The 6,227-nt window shown below is 44.8% G+C and overlaps 1 non-coding gene across 1 annotated transcript; it reads left to right on the forward strand.

Annotated features, from left to right (window-relative positions):
• The first annotated feature begins 472 nt into the window (after positions 1-472).
• On the forward strand, positions 473-544 carry TRNAH-GUG (transfer RNA histidin (anticodon GUG)). The gene has a single exon. It is a non-coding gene; the product is annotated as a tRNA-His (tRNA).
• Positions 545-6,227: the final 5,683 nt, after the last annotated feature.

Raw genomic sequence — 6,227 nt, forward strand, 5'->3', positions numbered from 1 at the left:
GGTGGTGGCCTTCGGGTGATTTGGCACGTGCAATTGGTAAAGAGCACTTCTCCTGCGCAAAAAAATAAATTTACTATTAGCACCCCGGAGGGAGCCTCTGCACTTCTTATAGGGAGAAAACTCTGCAATGGAAGGGGACAGGTTCAATAACAGCTGTAAACTCTCACAAGACCATCACTGCTCTCACACTTTCCTGCTCTCAGGCTGGCGGGCCATTATCAGCCCTGGCTGCCGCACCATTGCCAGGTTTGTGTAACTATATTATTTCTAATTGGCTCCACTTTGATGACTTTCATTTGGATTCTGACTTGATTATTGAGATCTTAAATAAGTGACTGGGGATCAGGTGTCCACTTATTCTCATGGATAACATCACAACCAACCTTTAATTCAAACATGAGTCATGACATCACAGATGGAGTACAGCTTATGATAGAGGTGGAACGTCACATTGTAGCAGCCCAAGTAGCTCGCTGTGATCGTATAGTGGTTAGTACTCTGCGTTGTGGCCGCAGCAACCTCGGTTCGAATCCGAGTCACGGCATTGCGGTGAGGCAATATCACGGCAGTTGGGCAGATATTTTAGAATTTCCATTAATACATTGGCAATCTCTGTGGAGGACTGAAACAATTCGATATGTCCTGTTACTGTTATGAACCTTTTGTTTCTTTAATGCTCTTTGCACACTTTTTCATCGGGTGACTGTAATGTATTTCAACCAAATCTAATTAAGAGCGCATTATGTGGTGACATTTGCAGTACATGAAACATTATAACACTGCCATTTACGTCAATAACCACTAGCTTGATTAAGACATATGTATTGCAGCGACAGTATTTCCCAGTTACAAATGGGAATAAAAACAACATCCGCGAGGGATTGAACCAACGACATTTAACTGATGTTGCCAATGGAGCGCGTTACAGAGAGCGCAAAGTCCCGCCTTTACAGTCACACGCTGATGATAATACAGATGTTTAAATAAACAGGCATATCTGTGGACTTGTGGTCTTTCTACATTGGGACTCATAGTCTAGTCCTAGGCTATTGTAGGCACTGGCATATCTTCTAGTGGAATGAGAGGCATTCTGTAGTCGCGTGAAAGGACCTTTCAAGTCAATCTGATCTGTATTGTCCTGTGAAAAAAAATGTTCTTAGACACAGTGAGGAGTTTTTGGGGATAATGGGAAAATCATTTCCAACTAAATGACAGGAATTTCTTAGTCCAATCATGAGGTGTGCTAGGCATTTTTATACTGTGGCGGAAAGAGAGAGAGTATAACAGTCATTATAAATAAAGGGCCAAGGAAGTGACAGTTTATGGAAGGAACAATTTGCACATAGTTTTAGAATTTGGTCAGGAGGAGGACAATGTGCTTACACATATGAAACATTAGAAGGTAGACATTATGGAAGCACATATATTTCTTTATTTTTATTGTATTTGGGGAGAGGGGGTTAATATAGCACGTCCAATGTGGAAAAGTGCTTTCCATAGCACCTTGCAGGTGGGCGACATCTAGAGCTGTGCAGTAGCCACCCATGCCCCAGACGTCAAAGAGAACAAGAAGTTACACATGTTGGAAGTGAGGGTGAGACATTGAGGAGATATGATCCCCATATGAAGCCGAGAAAAGGAGGAGGCGTGAACGTGCATCCATGTATGCAGGCGAGAAGGGAAGGAGCATTGGTCATGCATCCCTGCATGAGGGTGAGACAGGGAGGAGATATGATCCCCGTATGAAGCCGAGAGAAGGAGGAGGTGTGAACGTGCATCCATGTATGCGGGCGAGACAGGAAGGAGCATTGGTCATGCATCCCTGCATGAGGGTGAGACAGGGAGGAGATATGATCCCCGTATGAAGCCGAGAGAAGGAGGAGGCGTGAATGTGCATCCATGTATGCAGGCGAGAAGGGAAGGAGCATTGGTCATGCATCCCCTCATGAGGGTGAGACAGGGAGGAGATATGATCCCCGTATGAAGCCGAGAGAAGGAGGAGGCGTGAACGTGCATCCATGTATGCGGGCGAGACGGGAAGGAGCATTGGTCATGCATCCCTTCCCGAGGGTGAGACAGGGAGGAGATAAAATCCCCGTATGAAGCCGAGAGAACGAGGAGACATGAACGTGCATCCATGTATGCGGGCGAGAAGGGAAGGAGCATTGGTCATGCATCCCTGCATGAGGGTGAGACAGGGAGAAGATAAAATCCCTGTATGAAGCCAAGAGAACGAGGCGGCATGAACATGCATCCTTGTATGCAGGTGTGACATGGAGTCATCATGAACATGCATCCCTTTATAAGGACATAACATGGAGGACGCATGAACATGAATGCCTGAATTTTATGGTGGTGGCCTTCGGGTGATTTGGCACGTGCAATTGGTGAAGAGCACTTCTCCTGCGCAAAAAAATAAATTTACTATTAGCACCCCGGAGGGAGCCTCTGCACTTCTTATAGGGAGAAAACTCTGCAATGGAAGGGGACAGGGTCAATAACAGCTGTAAACTCTCACAAGACCATCACTGCTCTCACACTTTCCTGCTCTCAGGCTGGCGGGCCATTATCGGCCCTGGCTGCCGCACCATTGCCAGGTTTGTGTAACTATATTATTTCTAATTGGCTCCACTTTGATGACTTTCATTTGGATTCTGACTTGATTATTGAGATCTTAAATAAGTGACTGGGGATCAGGTGTCCACTTATTCTCATGGATAACATCACAACCAACCTTTAATTCAAACATGAGTCATGACATCACAGATGGAGTACAGCTTATGATAGAGGTGGAACGTCACATTGTAGCAGCCCAAGTAGCTCGCCGTGATCGTATAGTGGTTAGTACTCTGCGTTGTGGCCGCAGCAAACTCGGTTCGAATCCGAGTCACGGCATTGCGGTGAGGCAATGTCACGGCAGTTGGGCAGATATTTTAGAATTTCCATTAATACATTGGCAATCTCTGTGGAGGACTGAAACAATTCGATATGTCCTGTTACTGTTATGAACCTTTTGTTTCTTTAATGCTCTTTGCACACTTTTTCATCGGGTGACTGTAATGTATTTCAACCAAATCTAATTAAGAGCGCATTATGTGGTGACATTTGCAGTACATGAAACATTATAACACTGCCATTTACGTCAATAACCACTAGCTTGATTAACACATATGTATTGCAGCCACAGTATTTCCCAGTTACAAATGGGAATAAAAACAACATCCGCGAGGGATTGAACCAACGACATTTAACTGATGTTGCCAATGGAGCGCGTTACAGAGAGCGCGAGGTCCCGCCTTTACAGTCACACGCTGATGATAATACAGATGTTTAAATAAACAGGCATATCTGTGGACTTGTGGTCTTTCTACATTGGGACTCATAGTCTAGTCCTAGGCTATTGTAGGCACTGGCGTATCTTTTAGTGGAATGAGAGGCATTCTGTAGTCGCGTGAAAGGACCTTTCAAGTCAATCTGATCTGTATTGTCCTGTGAAAAAAAGCGTTCTTAGACACAGTGAGGAGTTTTTGGGGATAATGGGAAAATCATTTCCAACTAAATGACAGGAATTTCTTAGTCCAATCATGAGGTGTGCTATGCTTTTTTATACTGTGGCGGAAAGAGAGAGAGTATAACAGTCATTATAAATAAAGGGCCAAGGAAGTGACAGTTTATGGAAGGAACAATTTGCACATAGTTTTAGAATGTGGTCAGGAGGAGGACAATGTGCTTACACATATGAAACATTAGAAGGTAGACATTATGGAAGCACATATATTTCTTTATTTTTATTGTATTTGGGGAGAGGGGGTTAATATAGCACGTCCAATGTGGAAAAGTGCTTTCCATAGCACTTTGCAGGTGGGCGACATCTAGAGCTGTGCAGTAGCCACCCATGCCCCAGACGTCAAAGAGAACAAGAAGTTACACATGTTGGAAGTGAGGGTGAGACATTGAGGAGATATGATCCCCCTATGAAGCAGAGAAAAGGAGGAGGCGTGAACGTGCATCCATGTATGCAGGTGAGAAGGGAAGGAACATTGGTCATGCATCCCTGCATGAGGGTGAGACAGGGAGGAGATATGATCCCCGTATGAAGCCGAGAGAAGGAGGAGGCGTGAACGTGCATCCATGTATGCGGGCGAGACAGGAAGGAGCATTGGTCATGCATCCCTGCATGAGGGTGAGACAGGGAGGAGATATGATCCCCGTATGAAGCCGAGAGAAGGAGGAGGCGTGAACGTGCATCCATGTATGCGGGCGAGACAGGAAGGAGCATTGGTCATGCATCCCTGCATGAGGGTGAGACAGGGAGGAGATATGATCCCCGTATGAAGCCGAGAGAAGGAGGAGGCGTGAACGTGCATCCATGTATGCGGGCGAGACGGGAAGGAGCATTGGTCATGCATCCCTTCCCGAGGGTGAGACAGGGAGGAGATAAAATCCCCGTATGAAGCCGAGAGAACGAGGAGACATGAACGTGCATCCATGTATGCGGGCGAGAAGGGAAGGAGCATTGGTCATGCATCCCTGCATGAGGGTGAGACAGGGAAGAGATAAAATCCCTGTATGAAGCCAAGAGAACGAGGCGGCATGAACATGCATCCTTGTATGCAGGTGTGACATGTAGTCATCATGAACATGCATCCCTTTATAAGGACATAACATGGAGGACGCATGAACATGAATGCCTGAATTTTATGGTGGTGGCCTTCGGGTGATTTGGCGCGTGCAATTGGTGAAGAGCACTTCTCCTGCGCAAAAAAATAAATTTACTATTAGCACCCCGGAGGGAGCCTCTGCACTTCTTATAGGGAGAAAACTCTGCAATGGAAGGGGACAGGGTCAATAACAGCTGTAAACTCTCACAAGACCATCACTGCTCTCACACTTTCCTGCTCTCAGGCTGGCGGGCCATTTTCGGCCCTGGCTGCCGCACCATTGCCAGGTTTGTGTAACTATATTATTTCTAATTGGCTCCACTTTGATGACTTTCATTTGGATTCTGACTTGATTATTGAGATCTTAAATAAGTGACTGGGGATCAGGTGTCCACTTATTCTCCTGGATAACATCACAACCAACCTTTAATTCAAACATGAGTCATGACATCACAGATGGAGTACAGCTTATGATAGAGGTGGAACAACACATTGTAGCAGCCCAAGTAGCTCGCCGTGATCGTATAGTGGTTAGTACTCTGCGTTGTGGCCACAGCAACCTTGGTTGGAATCCGAGTCACGGCATTGCGGTGAGGCAATGTCACCGCAGTTGGGCAGATATTTTACAATTTCCATTAATACATTGGCAATCTCTGTGGAGGACTGAAACAATTCGATATGTCCTGTTACTGTTATGAACCTTTTGTTTCTTTAATGCTCTTTGCACACTTTTTCATCGGGTGACTGTAATGTATTTCAACCAAATCTAATTAAGAGCGCATTATGTGGTGACATTTGCAGTACATGAAACATTATAACACTGCCATTTACGTCAATAACCACTAGCTTGATTAAGACATATGTATTGCAGCGACAGTATTTCCCAGTTACAAATGGGAATAAAAACAACATCCGCGAGGGATTGAACCAACGACATTTAACTGATGTTGCCAATGGAGCGCGTTACAGAGAGCGCAAAGTCCCGCCTTTACAGTCACACGCTGATGATAATACAGATGTTTAAATAAACAGGCATATCTGTGGACTTGTGGTATTTCTACATTGGGACTCATAGTCTAGTCCTAGGCTATTGTAGGCACTGGCGTATCTTCTAGTGGAATGAGAGGCATTCTGTAGTCGCGTGAAAGGACCTTTCAAGTCAATCTGATCTGTATTGTCCTGTGAAAAAAAATGTTCTTAGACACAGTGAGGAGTTTTTGGGGATAATGGGAAAATCATTTCCAACTAAATGACAGGAATTTCTTAGTCCAATCATGAGGTGTGCTAGGCATTTTTATACTGTGGCGGAAAGAGAGAGAGTATAACAGTCATTATAAATAAAGGGCCAAGGAAGTGACAGTTTATGGAAGGAACAATTTGCACATAGTTTTAGAATTTGGTCAGGAGGAGGACAATGTGCTTACACATATGAAACATTAGAAGGTAGACATTATGGAAGCACATATATTTCTTTATTTTTATTGTATTTGGGGAGAGGGGGTTAATATAGCACGTCCAATGTGGAAAAGTGCTTTCCATAGCACCTTGCAGGTGGGCGACATCTAG

Source organism: Ambystoma mexicanum (genome assembly GCF_040938575.1).
Source record: "Ambystoma mexicanum isolate Mex_15411 chromosome 12 unlocalized genomic scaffold, UKY_AmexF1_1 Mex_chr12_unloc.1, whole genome shotgun sequence".
NCBI lineage: Eukaryota > Metazoa > Chordata > Amphibia > Caudata > Ambystomatidae > Ambystoma > Ambystoma mexicanum.